The following is a 19,101-nucleotide window of genomic DNA, read 5'->3' as shown; positions in this document are numbered from 1 at the left end:
CTGTGTGAAGACTTTGCTTATAAAGAGTGAAAGGGGACACCACTGTGAGGGCATTGAGCCAAGGAGTGATAAGATCTGACTTATGTTTTAAGAAGTTCCCTCTGGATAGTGTCCTGAGAACTGTCCGTAAGGAGGGGAGGATGGAAGCAGAAAGTCCATTTAAGAGGCTTATGCAATGGGCTTCCCTGGTGGCGCAGTGGTTGAGAGTCCACCTGCCGATGCGGGGGACACAGGTTCGTGCCCCGGTCCACAAAAATCCCACATGCCGCGGAGCAGCTGGGCCCGTGAGCCATGGCCACTGAGCCTGCGCATCTGGAGCCTGTGCTCCGCAGTGAGAGAGGCCACAGCAGTGAGAAGCCAGCGTATCGCAAAAAGAAACAAAAAAAGGAAAAAAAGAGGCTTCCGCAATAACCTGGGTGAAAGGTGAAGGGTAGTAACAGAGGTGGTGGGATAGAACTTGAAAGAAGAATCAATAGGACTTGCTGGCTGATCATACATGAACCCTAAGAGAATGAGTCAAGAATGTTATTAAGTTTTTTACCCTAACAACTGGGGAATAGAAGTAATTGCTATCTACTGGGATGAAGAAGATGACTCGGAATGGTTAGGGTGGGGACAGGTAAGATCTGGAGTTCAGTTTTAGATAAGTTAATTTTAGGTACCCATCATACACATGAGTTTTTAGGTATCCATCATACACATGAGTGTAGCTATAGAATAGAGAGTAGACTATATAAATCTGGAGTGAAGTGCACCCTGAGATATACATTCGAGAATGATCAGCATAGAGATGCCATTTAAAGCCATCAGGACTGGATGAGATCACCAAGGGAGTGGGCAGAGACAGTTGAGAGACCAAACAGTGAAATGTGGGCACTCCAACACGAGGAAACTCAGGAAAACAAAAAAAGAATGAGATCATGTGGTGTTCTGGGAAGCAAGGGAGGAAAATGCTTCAAGGAGGAGAGGGTGTTTTACTATCTCTTCCACTTTTGTTTAGTGTTTGTGTTAAACTTCATCTTCTTGACCTCTCTGTGCCACGTGCTGCTGATAGGTCAAGATGATGCAGGCTGAGGATTTACTACCAGATTGAAACACCAGGTTTCATTTTTGTTGACCTTAAATGCAGCTTTGGTAGAGAGGTGGGGATCAAAGCCTTAACGGAATCGTTTTCAAGAGAGGGTGGGAGAAGAGAGATTGAGTACCGAAAAAAATCTCGGCGGGCTTTTGTTCTAACAAAGAATAGAGAAAGAGGGTAGGAGCTGGAGGGGACTGCGGTGGTCAGGAGAATGGTTTTAACATTCATTTCGAAGACTTGGTAAATTACAGGTCGTTGTATGCTAAAGAAATTGATTCATCGGAGAAGGAAAAACTGGTGATGCAGAAGTGAGGAAACAATTACGGAGCAATATACATGAGTAGGTGAGAAGAGAAGGAATTTCATGCTAAAGGGGGAGGAACTGGCTTTAGATATGAGCACCATGGTTTATCCATGGTACCAGGAGGGGAGGTGGAGCTGCAGGAAGATGGGTAGCTGGAGTGTGTAAGCCTACATGTGGAAAATTCATTCCTGAGGGCCTCTGTTTTCTCAGGGAAGTAAGAAGCAAGACTAGCAGTGGAGAGTGAGGATGGAAGAAGAGTATTCAAAGAGGTGAGACAGGAAGTGTAAACAGTCAACGGGCCAGGAAAGGTCCTAGGATTGGTGGGCAGGACTTACACCCCAGAGGAGCATTTTGGAACTCAGGTTGCTTGGGGAAATATTCCCAGAGTATTAAAAACATGTTTGAAAACCAGGTGATTAAATATTTTGGAGAGCTACTATATGCTCTGTCAGCCCTGTCTTCCAAAGTCACAATGTCAGTTACGAGGTGAATAGCAACTACAGCATCCTCTTCAAAGAAAGATGTTTAACACTGTATCATCAAAATTTTCCCAAATGTTTGAGAGCACAGAACTCTTTGTGTCCCATTACCTATTAGCATCCTTCAGAACAGTGTTCCATGGACTCCAGTTTGGAAGAATCACTGCCGTAACTACAGCATCGCCAAAGGTGTTCATTAATTCCCCGAGAGAGGCTCTTGCACTCACTGCTATGCCACCTATAAGGGGCAACATCTGAACCAGATGCAAAACTTGAGACTCCAGGTAAACAATTAGGGGAGAGCTCATTAACTTTTTCTGAAGTTCCTCACTCATGAACCCTAATGGGGTATAGAAAGCCTTCAAGGACAATTGAGTCTAACAGAAAGAACAATGTACTGGGATCCAGGAACTCAAAGCTGAAGTGCAGAGACGGGCGATTTCGGCAAGTATCCAGCACTCAAGTATCTAAATGTTGACTAGCAAGTTTCCTCCACCAGTTGTGAGTACAGAAGACACAGTGATTAAGAAGACTCATCTGCCATCCGTCAAACCAGGGACAAATCTTATTTCCATCTCCTACTAGCTGTGTCACCTTGGAAACAAGTTAATATACATGGATCTCAGTTTTCTTTTTTGCAAAACAGAGAAGACGGTATCACTTACCTCACTGGCTATTAGGAGCACTAAATGAGAAAAAAAACACCTCACTTAGCACATTGAACTTTTACCTGTCTATTGTAACAAGCAGTAACTGATAGGAAGCACCTGTCTAAATTGAAAGTCTTGTGAAATTGTAAAGCAGCGTTAGTTCTATATTAACAGTGTGGCAAAGGAAATTAAATTAAGAATGTTTTTAAAAGAAAACATATAAGTGGCTGATTTGGTTCTGAAAAGTATGAAGTCAACGCACTGCTCCTTCCTAATCTGTTTTCTCTTCAGTATTTTGACAAAAGTCTACATCAGAGGTTTATTGAACTTGTACTGCATTATTGCAGAAAGGAATGGCTTTTCTGTTGGGGATAATAATAGTAATAAAATAATATTATTTTAGATTTGTGGTCTAGCATTTCCTTTACAAGCAGGTATTGTTCCTAATGGGAAAATAAAGATTACGAAGGGTTAACTGACTTAGTGAAGGTCAACAAAAAGTCACAATCGGTCCACTCATAGAGCGGCAGGAAAGTCTGTATTTCTGACATATTTATAACTCTATGGTTAAGATGTTTGTTTAATGTTCTCTTTTATTCAAAGGTCTCTGACCATTTAAACCTTTCCCCCCTTTAACTTAGATGTGCTTTGTTAGTTATTAGCGTCCTTTAAGTACCTGCTTCATGCTCACTTTAAGATCTGGACCTACCAATTTTCAAAGACTTCTACTTTGACAAAATTCCAAGCTAATTACAGCAATTTTTAAAAACATGTTCTAGTGAAAAATAAAACCTTCCTTTAGATTTGAAATTTCAAAGAATTAAGTTTGCTTGCTTCTTGTAAGAAGATAATTCTTAGACTTTGTGATACTAAGACTAAAAAATATACTATATTTTGCATATAGGTTTAAAATGTATTTGAGTATGTTTGCTTTAACCATGGAACGTGATCCAAGACCAGGCTCGGAAGTAGGAGCTAAAAACCTGAAATCTAGGTTTTATTGTCAAATCCATGGAGGATTGCATATCTCCTTTCTAACTGATACTTCTAGATAAAATGGCAAAATATTTCATTGCTGCTTGGTTACATGTTACTAAATAAAAGTGGTATTTATAAGTATCGTTGGGGTGAAATTATATAAATATTTTTATTAGCACATGATTGTAAGAGATACAGATCCCAAATGTAGATGTGCATGAATGACACAAGTCAATACACACACACAAAAAGAGATAGAATTACGAATGGTGTGTGTCTAGATTTTCGCAGCCGACCCAGCCATATGTTTCTTGTCTAGGTGGCTGCCCAGGGAACTCAAGCATGTGGATAACAGTTCTAGTGGGCAAGAAGCCATATAAACAATGAACATAACTCAAAATGAAACAAAGAAGCATGCTAATAGCAAATTGTAACATTGTAGAATATTACTCAACCAAACTTTTTTGATGAGTGATAAACGGATAAATGGTATAGAATCATCCCAGTGAAAAAATAATTGTTTGATGGAAGAACCACATAGCATTTTGCACTGTAATATGTGACAGTCCCATTCTCTCTCTGATTTTTGTCTACACTTTTGCCTTCATTGTAACCCCCTCAGAGCCAGCCAGGACAAACACAATGCCTGATACCCAGTGGTTAAATTCTATGAAACATTTTGTTTATTTTGTCACTGTAATAGGAAAGATCTGCTTCCAGCTTCAAAGAAATAAATAATGGAATTTAAATTCTTTTTCCTTTTATGTAACAAATAGAATGTATACTTTCTGTTAGTTTGTGGGTGGGGTGGGTAGTGTAATAAAGTTATGGAATTTCTTTCACATGGGAACGTTTTGATACATTAAGAGTAAGCCTTATGTTTTACCTGATGCTTTTTCTGAGAAAATAGTCACCCTGCTTAATTCAATGAGAAAAATACTTAATAATTGATGAGGATTTGGGGAGTTGAAAGTTGTAAACAAGACAGTATTTCAATACAACAGCTCTAAAATAACTAAACAGACTTCCTCTGTTGAATTTATTTACCCTTTCTATAGCACCTATCATCTTAATACTTAGGCATAAAAGTACCAGGCATAATGTGAGAATGAAAATATTATGATTCTGTCTAATTTTTCTCTCTCAGTGAGTTAAAATACAGTGTTCAACCATACATTTATTCCCTTGTTACACTGCTTAGTTCCTGAGACTAAGGAATTCCTTATATACTACAAATATGCAGTGATTGATGTGAAAGAGAGATGAAGGCATGGCATTGTCTATTAATTCAAAAATCAGTCAGTAGTTTAACTACAAATAGTGTACAAATATGCAGGTATTGTAGCAGTAGCTAATGGCCATGTATTCAATTTTTTCTGTCCTGGTTTCATTCTCATTTTCGAAGAAACTCTCTCTCATGATCTTGTGATAACCAGTTAAGTTCCTGAGACCAATATTTATCTGCTGGGTCTGTTGAGAGGTTATCGAGCTCTTTCAAGTCAACAAGATATATGGAAAGGATTTATATCATAACAATTAATGACAAATTATACAACAAACTTATAATAGTTTTAAAGACAAAGTGATACTAAAGCATCAGATGCCTCAGAGTTCTCATCTATGCAATGGGAATTGTGTTAATACCCAAATGTTTGCTGAGTGCCTACTACATTCCAGGCACTTTTCTAACCCAATGGGCTGCCACTGTGAACATGTGAGAAAAATCCTCTGCTCTTGTGGAATTCCTACTCCAGTGGTGGGGCAGATAGACAGTAAGCAACAAAAATAAAGCAAAATATGTAGTGTGTTAGATGGTGATAAGTGCTGTATAGAGAAAGATAAAAGGAGAGGAGGATCAGAGTGCTCGTGGGGCTTGCAACTTAGTTGCAATAGTTGGTGATGCTTGCCCTGAGGAGGTAAAAACAGTAGTAGAGGTTCATAGAATTCTTGGTAAGATTGAATGAATTATATGCAAAATGCATTGAGCAGTGTATGGCACATAGCAGAGGGTGAATAAACGTCAGGTTGAAAAAGAGGGTGTGATGCTTAGGGTTATTTTGAGGAAGGTTTTTGTTTGTTCTGCAGACTTTCCTTTATGGGCCATGGCCATTTTTATCTGGACTTAAGAATGGAATTGTATTTGACTTTTGCATAAAACGTTCATAAAGCTAATTTGTAAACTGGATAAAAATAAAGAACTGGAAGACCTAGGTCTTCATGGATCAGTTATCCACAGTTTGTCTCTGTCTTAAAAAGAGAGAAAGAAGGAGGAAGGAGTGGGGGCATGGAGAGGGAGAAAGGGAAGGGGAGAGGGAGGAGAAGGAAAGAAGGAAGGGAGAAAGGAGAGGAGGAAAGAAAAGTTCTTTAAGAGTCCATCTTAAGAATAAAAATTTTTAAGGCATACAGTTTAAATTACTTTAACTTTATATGTGACTAACTTGAAAAACGGCTCAGTTAAAACAAATCTAGGGCTTCCCTGGTGGCGCAGTGGTTGAGTCCGCTTGCCGATGCAGGGAACACGGGTTCGTGCCCCGGTCCGCGAAGATCCCACGTGCCGTGGAACGGTTGGCCCTGTGAGCCATGGCCGCTGAGCCGGCGCGTCCGGAGCCTGTGCTCCGCAACGGGAGAGGCCACAACAGTGAGAGGCCCCCGTACAGCAAAACAAAAAACAGACCTAAATCCAAATCTAGGAAAGTACCAGTCTTTAGTAATTGGGTTCGAACCTTTTATGGAACTATATAAATAAAATCTATAGAAATCTCATATATTCCTTAAGATTATTTTTCTTGACAAACAACTTTATTATTCTAGAAGGTGACTATATTTAGGTGTATTTTAATAGTAAACAAGCAATGAGTTATTTGTATTAAAGAAGTTAACAGTTTTAGCTAATAGGAAAGAAAAATAAATACTCATAGGGCACCCACAATGTGCTAGGCAATTTGGAAGTTACTTTTATTTTTCCATGAAAAAGTTTTGAGGACTTACGTGTAGGGTGCTGAGTGAGGCATTGGTGAGATAACTAAGAAGTGGTCCCACACAATTCTTGCCAAGTTTCAGGGAGCTTACAGTCTTGAAGGAGAAGGTATATAAGACCTCATTCGTTCTCCACATCTTTGTAAAGAAGATGCCATCCCAGTGTACAGGGAGGAAAACTGAAATCAAGAAAAATTAAGCAAGCTGTCAATGGTCACTCAATCAAGTGATGAAAACCCATAATCAGTTCAGGACTTTTTGGTTAACAGGTACAAGCTCTTTCGCTGCTGATTCACTAGTATTTGAGTATGAAATACGAATGCAGTTTATATTTACCTTTCCGATTGTGACTTGCTTATCCAACTTTTAAAAATTAATGTTCATTTCTCAAAGACATGTAAATCGATAGACTAGAAAGATGAGCCACAACCAGACTATGTGACTGGGTGAAGCTAAACTGGGATTCACGTTTGCCTTAGGTAAATCACACATGGATTAATCTTAAATTGGCTACATTATGGTTTGTGTACTTTAATGATTTTTTAAAAATCACACTGTGGGGAAAAGTATATGTTAAGAAATATCACAGTCTTTTTTTTTTTTTGTCCTTTATGAAACGGTGTCCTTACAATGACTGTGTCAATAACTTGTCAGCCTACGATATGTTTTTCCTTTTTTTAGCTGCCATCCAGCAAGTATTCAATAGAGAGTCTCAGTAATATAATGGTTGGCAATTTAAAACATTATGCGAAATTATATAGCAAAAAGGTAGAGACTGTCAGTTGGCTGTCCCAAATTCCATCTAAGATGTTCTCTGTGTCCACTTTCCTGTGATGGATCTCTGGGAAGCCATGTGACCCAATCTTGGCCAATGAGATATAAGCAGATGATATGGGTGAGGGTTTGGGAAAAATTTCTAAAAGGAATAGATATGACCTTTATCTTTAGCCTTTCTCCCTCTTCCTACTGTGGAGGGAAAAAAGAGTTACACTTTCAGAAGGCAAGCAGGAAAAAAAAAATGGACTTGGAGGCCCTTGGACCCAGAGAGCAGCTTCACAGCCTTGAGCTCTGGCTGTGTACCTTTGGACTTCTTGCTTCATTGCAAGGGCATTGGGTGGGGGGGGGGCAGGGGAAAGGGTATGTATCCTAAGCAGACATTAGTTGGGTTTTCTGTTGTTTGCAGATGAAAGCAAAGCACTACTGATCAGTACAGTGATGTTTCTCCCTCGGTTTCCTCTTCCTTCCCTTTCTCTCCCCCTATTTTTTTGGGGGGGTGGTTCGCGGGCTTCTCACTGTTGCGGCCTCTCCCGTTGCGGAGCACAGACTCCCGACACGCAGGCTCAGCGGCCATGGCTCACGGGCCCAGCCGCTCCGCGGCATGTGGGATCTTCCCGGACCGGGGTACGAGCCCGTGTCCCCTGCATCGGCCGGCGGACTCTCAACCACTGCGTCACCAGGGAAGCCCATCTCGCCCCCTATTTTCATTTCATGTTATTTGATTCCCAAGTTTCTGGCTAAGTTTTAATTCTTTCTTTCTCTCTCTTCTTCTCTATCAGCTATCTAATTTGTTATTTTAGCTTCCAATGTGGTAGAACTAAATATCTATTTAGATGCCTTGAAAGTTTATCAAAAGTAAAAACAAGTATGAATTTCATAAAGACACTTTTTTTCTCTTATTACCAGGACTTGAAAATTGAGACAAAGTTTCCTATTTTCTTTCCTTTGTACCCCTTCCCCTAAATACTTAAGTTGTTGAAGTTCAGAGTCTGAATTTGTAATGTCAGCTGTTCCAATGTTGATTTCCTATTGTAGACGGAAAGGCATCCTCTTAGTCGGGCTGTGGCAACAGCAGTTTGACTCAGTCCCAGCGTCCTACCCACCAATTTCACATTTATATTCCTAGAGTAGAGTTCAATCTCTACTAATCAAACGATTAAAATTCAAGCTATTCTTGTTTACCAACCTAAGGTTTTTTTAAAACTTCAAAACACCACCCAATCTTAGCAAGACCACAGAAAAATAGCACTGTCATATATATGGTGTCATGGTAAACTGGTAAAATACTTTTGAAAAATAATTCAACAATATGTTTCTAGAATAATAAAAACAAATTCATAATCTTTGTTTCAGTAACACTATTGAAACTAGGGGAAACTATCTAAAAGTTATTTTTAAAAGAAAGAAGCCAAGGCGTTTACTCTAAAGTAAGTACAATTGCAAGTATTTGGAAAACTTCGAATGTGGGAGGGACAGTACCCTAAATAGATAATAGCAAATCACTATTAGGAAAAATAATGATATGAAGACTTTATGTCAAGATCAAAAATATTAATAATAAAAAACTGCAATGAAATTTTTCCCCCAAGTTGAAAAATAGTAACCCCTGAAGGGACAGGAGAGGGATGCAACTGGGATGACCACAGTGGGTGGCTTAGAAAGTACTGGAAACTGTATGTTTCTTAAGTGCGGGAGGAGGCACATATACCTGATATATACTATTTTACATACATGACACACTTCATGTTATTAAGAAATAAAAATACCCTTTCTATCTTTTAAGTGCAACCTTTTCCACAATGTTTCCAAAGAGATAACTTTATCCAGAGTATTTTAATTGTACCTCGTGTTATTGTTGTTCATTAGTTTTATCTGAGCTCATCTTCATAAGCTTATAATACTGAGGCTAGTCCCTTGCACTCAGCATGAAATTAAAGTGGTATTCTGTAAACGATCTATACTTTAGCTGAGCTAAATTGTTTCCATGAGGGTACAATTTTCATTTGTAAAATTTTAAAAGGCAAGGATAACTATAGTTCAAATCTGATATGCCTCAATTTGTTATATTTAAAATTGTAGATTATCTCTATCACAAAATTATAGATCCAATGTTTGTAACCTAAAAAGTTGCAAAGTGCCATTTTAAAAAACAAAGTTGCTGTGAATTTCCTCTCTGATATTGAAGAATTGAATTTTTATTCAATACAGTATAATTCTAATTCTAATAAGACAAAAAAGTAGTATAATTGATTGGATAACTTTTAAATGACTACATATGATAGGGACAATGAAATTAGGTAAAAATGCTTCAAATCTACTATATTCCTTTATGTAAAAACTTCTTAGAAGAAAGTTGATTGAAGAATGTTGCCAGGATTAATGTTCAGAAGGTATTCGTCAACATATGCCAGAATTTTATTTTCAATATATGTACACAAATGGAAACTCAGTTTTTCTTCTATTTTGTATTTTAATGATGTCATTCTAATTTTAATAATTGTTCAATAGATTCAACTAGTACTCATTAATTCCCTACTATGTGCAAAATAGTGTGACAGGTGAAAGGAAGGCTAAATAAATGGCTCAGGTGCTGCTCTTGTTCACAAAGGGTTATCTGTGATAGGACAGCCAACAATATTTAATGAAAGCAGAAAGGTGTAAGTACCTTAAGAATAAGTGAGGGAATTAACATTTGCTGGATGCCTGCTCAGGCTAAATATATCTCACATTGGTCCAAATAAGCGTACAATAAATGTTAATCCTTCAGTATGAGGGAAATATTATTTAAATAGGTAGAACAATTGAGGTTCAGAAAAAGGATGAAAAAACCATCTGGTCAGTGGCTGAGGCACTCTTTCCATTATACCAGAAGAAGCTCAAAGAAGGGAAAGATGAGTTTTTGGTGCGGGAATAAGAGATGCATACATGAGTATGGGGTGTCATGGCATCATTTGGCGATGATTCCACAGGAGGAAAAGGAGGGGGACTGTTAAGTAAAGGTATCCAGGATGGATGAGGCATTGTAAGATGTCCACATGTGCTGGGAGGGGAAGTATGAGATATGAAAAGCTAAGTGGGGCCCTTAAGTGTCATCGTATTGTATTGAAACAAATTTGTGCCACTTTGGGTTTCTAAATATAAGTATGCTATAATCAAGGTTTTGCTGTAGGAGAGGTGGACTGCATTTGAGAGGAGGGGCTAGAAGTTCAGAGCTGGGGTACCAGGAGGGCATGTGGTAGTGGGGGCAGGGAGAGACTTGAATGAAAGTGACTATGCAGGAGCTTGGAAAAGAAGAGACATATCTGAGGATGTGAGGAAGATACTGAAGCTAGAAGGACCCAAAACTGTATTGACCGCAACAAAACAAAGTTATGAAATGTCGTTTTCCCCTAATTTCTAGATAGCCCCTCACTCAAATCAAAATGTGTTGTTTACCAGGTAATCACATAATATCACCAGCTGTTTGCATTTGTAGTAAGGCTTTTAGATGCCTTTCTCATACAGGAAAATTTCCCTTTGCTGCACATTATTGCCAAAATATGACACAAGGGAAAAAAAAAATACCAGGCATTGAAAACCTAATAGCACATATTCACTTCAGGCCCTAGGAAAAATCAAGTTTTATTTTTTAATTTATTTAAAGCACCGGGAATCACCTTTCATTTTCACTTCTAGTCAGTTCTAGTCTTTCAACACAGCTTTTACTTCTGAAAATGGACTTCATCCGCCACCCCCCGCCCCCCCAAATTATACTAGTGTTAAATCATCCATGCAATCTTTGGCATCATGCAGCCAAAGGCTTAAGAACTTTACATGTACATAGATATTGAAGAGAGTCTTTACCTTAGAGAAATCAGGCTATGGGACAGGTAATACTCTTAATACTGTAAAAGAGTTCCTGTCACTGACACTAATTTTTCAGAGTATCACAACTGGTGAAGTATAAGAAGATCTGGCAAAAAATTTCTGGGTAGGTAACGTTTACATTAACAACTTAGCATCTCTAGTTGTAAATTTAGCTGTATATTTACATTGAATTAGGTATATTATTTGCTTCGAGGGTGCATGTGTATGGTGTTTTTTTGTTTTTTTGTTTTTCTGGCCAATGTTAGGGAAAAGAAATCCAACGTGTGTACTGTTTATGTATATAAGAATGTCAGAATACAAACCTTCATCCTCTTTAATTCATTCTTCTGGTATTTGCAATAATAAAGACTAAATAAATGAAGTATATAAACTTAGGAAAACAGGTCATTATCTTTGACCCAAATCATCTTGCTTTGAAACAGAACTACAGCATCATATAGAATTGGATTTGACAGATACTTTCAACACTGAAATTTTATGATTCTGTAATTTCAACACATTCTTTTATGCAGATAGAATTATGCATTCTTGGTAAAATAACTTTGCCATCTTTAGATTTTCTGCTTTTTCACATCCCCACATACACTTGGAAGTAGAAGAGAAAGGACTAAACATAAAAGATGTGCACATACTTTTGCCAGGGTATGTGGACTTTTTTCCTACCTCCTGCCAGCTGTTCACACCTTACTTTGTTTAAATCCAAGTTCTATGCAGAGATAGAATTATATGAACTGAATTGGAAATGTATACCTGTACACAGACACACACTCACATATAATTGTCTCCAGTATCCTAAGTGCCAATAATACCTTGCTTCATTATTTTCTTACTGTTTTTGCCCCTCCATATCCATCCCAACTCACACAATGAAGTGATTCTCTCTCTTAAACCTCTTCCTGTTTCTATCTGGGGAGTTGCCTTAATTTAACATTTCTATTCTTTCTTATGTCAACAATTTAACAAAATCTGCTAGTATTTTTTTTCTCTAATACTTGATATACTTCTCTCTTTTAACCACACTATACAGTTTCTAGATATTAACCTTGACCTATCTCTATTTTCGTTATCCCTCTGGAATGGATTCTTGTACTTTGTTTTCTTTTTTTAAAAAATAAATTTATTTATTTTAGGCTGCGTTGCGTCTTCATTGCTGCATGCAGGCTTTCTCTAGTCGCAGCGAGCGAGGCTATTCTGTGTCGGTGCGTGGGCTTCTCATCGTGGTGGCTTCTCTTGTTGCAGAGCAGGGGCTCGAGGCGAGTGGGCTCAGTAGTTGTGGCTCCCAGGCTCTAGAGCACAGGCGCAGTAGTTGTAGCATACGGGCTTACTTGCTCTGCGGCACGTGGGATCTTCCCGGACCAGGGCTCGAACCTGTGTCCCTTGCATTGGCAGGCGGATACTCAACCTCTGAGCCACGAGGGAAGCCAGGGAAGCCCTTTTGTTTTCTATCTTTCATCATTCTATTAACATGCCCATGGCTGGAGCCATAGGAAGGAAGTGCAGTCTGGAATACGTTTCCACGTGCAGAAGCACTTGCTCTAGAATATATTTATGGTAAGTCCGCCACTCAGCTCTGAGAAAGAGCTGTTAGTACAAGAACTGCCACGATGACATAATGTCTTATAGCATCCTTCCACTCTTGCAGTTAAACTCACTTCTTTCACTCCCTGCCCCACCTAGAGGAAAACTTTACAGTGTTTCCAGTAGAGGCAAGTTTTTCATTTAAAGGCTGTGCATCTGTTGATGTTCTACGGTTTTTCAAACTTGTCTTTTCATGTTGTTTTTATCCAGATGTAGAGGAATGTAAAGGGCTGTTTACCCGGCGCCCAGGATCAGGCCAGGGGGTGGGGTCCGGGGCTGCTTTCCCCGGAAGAGACCCCACCCCAAGGAGGGCCCCTCAGCCCCCAGTTTCCATCTTCCTTTGGGCTTCCTGATTCCCTTGCCGCACCCACGTCTTCGGATGTGGGCTTCCATCGCCTTCCCGCTAGCGCTGCTTTCCTAGTCTAAGGATACTTCGCTTAAGGAGTGGGGCACAATTTCCGGCCACCTTCACTTATTTGTTCTTCGACACCCTAACACCAGGACAGACCTCTCCTCTTAATTCTGATTTCTCAGACGCAGGCCCACTGATTCATCCCGTCAGGACCAGAAGTGGGCTGTGGAATCCTGCTCCGGTCTGGACCACCTTGCCCATCTTCCTCACCTACAGAATGTGGCAGGAGGTAGAGAGAACAGCAGGTAGTGCACTGCCTTTGTTTTCATTAATAACGCATTAATAACGGGCCTCTAGAAGTGTTTGGAAAATGCCACAGAAAATGTAGAACATGGCTTTTCCTGGCTAGAACTCGTCCCTTCACTCTCATTTCCTGTTTCTCGGCCTCTGCCTCTTTTTTCTTCCCACCCTACTTCGTGCCACACTTGCGAATCTTTCTTCCCTTAATGTAAACTTCCCCTTCGCTGCCTTCCCACGGCCGGGGCGGTTTCCCACGCGGGGCGGGCTCAGGGGCGCCGCGCCGGGGTGTCCGGCGGCCTGGGCGCCCCAGCGCGCTCACGCAGCTTTGCAAGAAAGTGGCGCACGCAATCGCCACCTCGGCCCGCCGCGCCCGGCCCGCCCGCTCCCAGCCCCGCGCTCCGGCTTCCGCCCCCGCCGACCCTCCAGCGCCGCGCTGACCCCGCGCCCTAGGGGCCACCGCGGGAACGCCGGGCCGCACGGGCTGCTTCCTCCCCCTCCCGCCCCAGAGTCGCGCCGGTCCGCTCTCCCGGGCGCGGAGGCGGGGAGGGAGGGGCCCCTGGGAAGGGCGTGAAGGACGCGGCTCCTGGCCGCCCGCATCTCGGGGCGCAGGGCGCAGGGCGGGGCGGGGCCGGGTGGGGTGGGAGGTGCTGGACTCCCCTCTCCCGCCGCTCCTCGCTCTGGGTCTGCAGCTCCTGCTTCCTGCTCCTCCCGCCCGCAAGTCCGCCCGCCTGCCTAAATTCCGAGCGAGGGCGGACGCCCCTTCTCCCCGGGTTCCCGAGCCGGCCGCGCGGCTCCGCCTCGCCCCCATTCATCCCGCCAAGGTGAACCGCTGGGAGGGAGGACGCCCCCGCCTAGCCCGCAACTTGCGTCGCTCCAGAACCCAAACAATGCTTCCCCCGCCTTCCGCGTGCGGCCCTCCGCCCAGCCCAGCCTCGCGCGCAGCCCCGCGCGCAGGGAACCGCCTGCCCGGGCCGGGACCCCATTGTTGCCCGGCGCGGGCGATGCCCGGCGTCCGGGGGCGGTCCCCGCGAGCGGTCCCGCAGCCTCCGCCGGCCGCCTGAGCCGGCTCCGCCCACACCTTTCCAAGTTAGCTGGTGGGTGAGCCGCGGGGACGGCTCGGGCCCCCGGCCCCCTCCCTGCACGCTTCCACCCGGGCGGGAGGGGAGGGGAGGGGAGAGGAGCGGCGGGGGCTGTGGGCCGAGCGGGCTCCGCGCTTTATTTGTCTCCGAATTCCCTTCCTAAGGCTGCCTAGCGCGCTGACACAAAAGAGGGGACTTTCTCGCGGCTCCGCGCGAGTCCTCCCCAGACGAGTTGAAATCGGGGGTTCCTCCCGCCGCGAGGCCCCGCGGGCACCCCTCGCCCCGCGGCTCCCAAAGCGGCGTTGGCCATGTGTAGGTTATTTTGGGTGCCGCAGCAAGGTGGTGCAGGTGATCGGGAGGCTCCGCCGCGGCCGAGGCCGGGGGGCGGGGGCAGGGGTGGGGCGGGGTGGAGGTTCCGCGGACCCACCCCCCAGCCGGCGGCCCGGGCGCCGAGGCGAGGGCCGGGCAGTGGGTGTTGCCTTCTACCTCTGCGAGCGGGGAGGGGTTAGTTTCCCACAGGGGATTTCAACCATCACACTCAGAGCCCGCCTCCTAATCCTCGGGCGGAGCGGCTCGGGGGCCCCATTTTATGGCAATAAAGCGACTTAGCGCCTGCTGAGCGAGCCCCTCCCCGCCGCCGCCCCCGCCCTCGGCCCCACCCCGGGGCTCGCCCGCAGCGGCGGGGCTTTGTTTCGGGGGAGGAGGACCCGGAGCTCTTTTGTTTGGGGGTTTGGTGTTTTCACCTCCACCCCCCCGCTCCCCCCAACCCTCCCCCCCCGCGCCTCTCCGGTTTCCTGAGCTGCGGGCTGCAAGGGAGGAGAAGCAGCGTCTTGCAACCCCCTCGGCTGGGCCCCGGGGTAATTCGATGCGGGCCTGGCGAGGCTCCCCCCGCTAGACCCGGGCTCGCGTCTCGGCAGCCTCCACCCACCGGCCCACCCTACATTTAGCGCATCATGTGATCCGGGTAAGTCATTTGCAAGTACAACAGTTCCCTGGGTTGCCCCCCATTCATTTCCTGAGAACTGCAGAGAGCAGCTGAGAGGCTCTGCCCGTGCGTGTGCGTGTGCGAGTGTGCGTGTGAGTGTGCGCGGGTGACGCCGTGTGTGTGTGTGTGTGTGTGAGAGTGTGTGCGCGCGCGCGCGCGTGTGAGAGCGAGAGAGAAAGGGAGAGAGAGAGGGGGACTCTGTGTGAGGGAAAGAAAACAATTTCTCCTGCTCTGCAGCTTCTGTTCAGGTCTGTGCCGATTCCGTTTCTTATCAAAATAAACAACCCCCTCCTCTTTTTTTTTTTTTTTGGTGCCATCCCAGATCAGACCGTATTCTCTTAACATGTTTTATTTTCCTTCTGTCATCTGCTCAAGTTAAATCATTTTGGTTGGTCTGTGTTCGTAAAGGGGGAAAGTGTTGGGAAGCGGGAGGGTGCCGAGGGAGGGCGATGCTACTGCAGAGCAAGTAGCGTCGGTTGGATTCGTGGAGAAGAAAGAAGGAGGTTTCTCTCCCCCCCCCAACCCCGCCTCGCAATTTTTTTAAAAAAGAACTTATCAAGTAGCGTGAATTAAGCAAATGTTTTTCTACCCCTAGTGGAATTGTTGGTTGCAGTGCTTGCCTGACAGTTGTCAAGGATGAGAAATAAAACACCAGGGCTGAATTTGGGGGGGGGGGCTTGTGGAAGTAGTGTGCCCCTAGGAAGAGAGCGAGTTGGGTGAAGAGCTGCCGCACCGGGCCTTGTGGGCTTGGGTGTGCACTGGAGAGAGCGGAGGGGAAGGGGTTAAGGCGGAGATGACACTGCTGGCATGAATAGTGGTCCTGGTGCTACATTCATTATTGTCTCTGGTCGTAATGATGTGTAACTGTCACTTGCTACAGTGCCTGGTCCCTGGAAGTAGCCAGGGGCTGGCCCGTGGCTCTTATTTTCAGTTATGGGGGGCCTGACCGGAGTTGACAAGGGGCAACTTTGCAGGGCCACCCGGGCCGGGAAGCCCGCGGAGACGGCCTGGGAGCCACTTCTTTCCTTAAGAGGCTCGCTCCGAGGACTCGGACTTGACCTCCGCGACATTAGTTGGTGTTCGCGTTAGATGCTTCCCTACGGGGAGAATCAATCCTGCTTTTGTTGGGTAGAGAACTGCCTATTAGAACTTTGAAAACTTTTATCTTTGGGGAAAAGGGTGGGGTGCACTCAACAGTTCTGTTTCGAAGTGCATTTGAGGCAAATGCTTGGAAAAAGTACCAATTCCTTTGTTACATGCCCTGCAGCTTCCCAACCCCCCTCACCCTGCGCTTCCAGTTTTGCATACTTTAATAGTAACAGCCTTTATTCAGCTGATAAAAGCTGACTGTGTTGAGTTAAAGAGTATTAGTACAACGGAATGTGTAATCTGGATAAACAGTTTGTGTGGTTAGTATTGTCGGCTCTCTCATTTAACTGTACAGATGGTTTAAGTGTCGTGCTGTATGGATTGTTTTAAGCAATTCCACTGGCTAATAGAATCCTCAGACGAGCACTCGAATATTTTATTTTAAATCAGCTTTAATATTCTCTCAGTTTCCCTGTAACACCAGGGAGAGGAGCAGCTCTATTTACGTTTAGTGCGTGTGCATCTAGTGGCTTCGGTAGACATCTGCCAATCAACGCACGTCATTCTGCAAATCCACCTAGACGCCTTCATGCCCTTTTCTTACTGGAGGATAGAGTTGTTTAGATAAGTTAACGCTTTGAAATAAATTTGGTGGCTTTGAACGGGCAGCAGCTTGTGATGGGGAATAGGAGTGGTCACTTGGAAGGGTGGGTGTATTCCATCTTCTAAGAAATGCTTTTTGGAATTGGCATTCAGTAAAAACAGTGACCCCTCACCTTAAAAAAAAAAAGCCTGGTTGTGCTATTTGCAGACCTCATTCAGATGTTGTTTACATTTTTCAAAACCACATAGAAATTGGTTGTGATAAAGGGGTATACTTTTAGGCTAGAAAATGTTTAACTTTAGAAGCTTAGAAATAGGTTGTTGAAGGACAAACATTCGGTTGCATAAGTTACATCTTTATGGCTGCAGCCTGGTCAATTAGAGTCCGAGTTGGGGAGAGGAGGTTTTGAACATACAAGAATTGACAGAAATTTGTAATGTAGTTAGGGAAGAGGTTTGTTATTTTTACCTTCTAATTCATAACTATTATGAAATATACTTGCGCTGGTAAAAGTTGGGATGTTTTCACATAAAATTTTAATCATTTATGCACTAAAACTACTATAGCTGTGTGAGGTAAAGAAACATCCTTGAGGGGTTTCTGTTTATTTTTGAAGTGCTTCAGTTATTTATCTATTACTTAGTAATGCATATTTGAAAGAAACTTCTGTCAGCTAAACTTTATTTTGGAATGCATTGAATTACTATTTACTGAATGAAAATTGTTGCGCTAATGGGCCCTTAATATTTTTTTTCCCTCTAGAAAATTCCTTTTCCACAACTGAATGTCATTTGGGAGAAAATTGGTCCTGGTATAGCATTTGAGACCTTGACCTTAGCAGCAACTCTAGGCTGGCGCTTGTTTACTACAGCTGCAGCCTATGTGTGTACAGAAAGGGAGGGACTGCAAACACTGGTGCTCTCTCTCTCCCCAGACCAAGGGAAAAACAAATCAGGATGCTTGACGGTCATTCTGAAGAGCACCCATCAGGCATGTGATAGCATTAGTGTTCTGGTCGTTTTTTAAAAAAACTATGTTCCTCAGGGATTACTTTCCGGCCTCCTGGGAAAGGTAAACATGCACTTCAACAGACTCAGAGTGAGTTTTAGATGTCATATCATGAAGCAGGCTGATATCAACATAATGAAATAATTTGTTCTTAAATATAGGTGTGTTTTCTATCCCCATAAAGATGACATAAGTGCTTAGGCCTCTAAGCCCACATGAGGGCATTTTGAACTCAAGCCAGTGTTGGTTAATCTAGAGTATTGAGTAACTTGACCAGTGAGGTGATGTTGTTAACTAGTTGAACATATAAACGTCTTGGATATTTTCATCATGGTACAAAATGGAAAGTGTGGCATTTCATATTTCTGCGAATTAATATGAGACTAATCACATTAAATTTGGGGCGTCAAATGGTTTGTTTTCTTTATATTGTGAGGGTAACAGTCCTCTTAGTGTCAACTTCATAAATCTAGCTGTAGATGATCTGTGTATTAACACAAAGAAGTTTGTATTCTGCAAAACTAGAAGTGGCACAAAGTTATTTTAAAAGTTATTCTTTTTTGGATAAATAAGTTTCCTCGCTTGTGCTTCCATGTTGACTAATGAACAAGAGCTAAAAATCTCCAAAGAGTTTTATTCAGAATCAACGCATGGTTATCTTTTTCTTTTAGAAAACAACTTTCATTTTTGTAAATAACTCCTAAAATAGATGGCAGTGGCTCACCTTTGTCATTTACATTTTGAAAATAACCATGTGGTACTGGAGTGAAAATATCTGTATTTTTGCCCAGTGTTCGTTTATTTTCCATTTTAAAATTCACGTTTATTTATTTTTTCAGCCTACACGTTATGCCCGCCTTTCATTCTTAAGTATGGACAAAATGTAAGGGTGAAAATATTCAGATTAAATCCCTGGCAACACCCTATAACCACAGCCTTAAGTCATCCACCGCAACCAGGGGTCCCCAAATCAAAAGGCAAGTAACCAGATGGACCT

At 43.3% G+C, this 19,101-nt stretch overlaps 1 protein-coding gene across 2 annotated transcripts in view; it reads left to right on the top strand.

Annotated features, from left to right (window-relative positions):
- Nucleotides 1-14,986: 14,986 nt before the first annotated feature.
- KLF12 (KLF transcription factor 12) overlaps nucleotides 14,987-19,101 on the top strand; it is a 452,957-nt gene continuing 448,842 nt past the window's right edge. Inside the window, exon 1 of one of the 2 annotated variants that reach the window (XM_081214998.1) lies at nucleotides 14,987-15,382. The gene's annotated coding sequence lies outside the window, so the exon portion shown is untranslated. Of the gene's footprint in view, nucleotides 15,383-15,466; nucleotides 15,652-19,101 lie in introns of those variants that run through there. The other variant, XM_081214999.1, reaches the window with a different exon arrangement.

This window comes from Mesoplodon bidens (assembly GCF_964165515.1).
Source record: "Mesoplodon bidens genome assembly, chromosome: 17".
In the NCBI taxonomy this organism is placed as follows: Eukaryota; Metazoa; Chordata; class Mammalia; order Artiodactyla; family Ziphiidae; genus Mesoplodon; species Mesoplodon bidens.
This window is presented reverse-complemented; position numbering and strand designations above follow the sequence as displayed.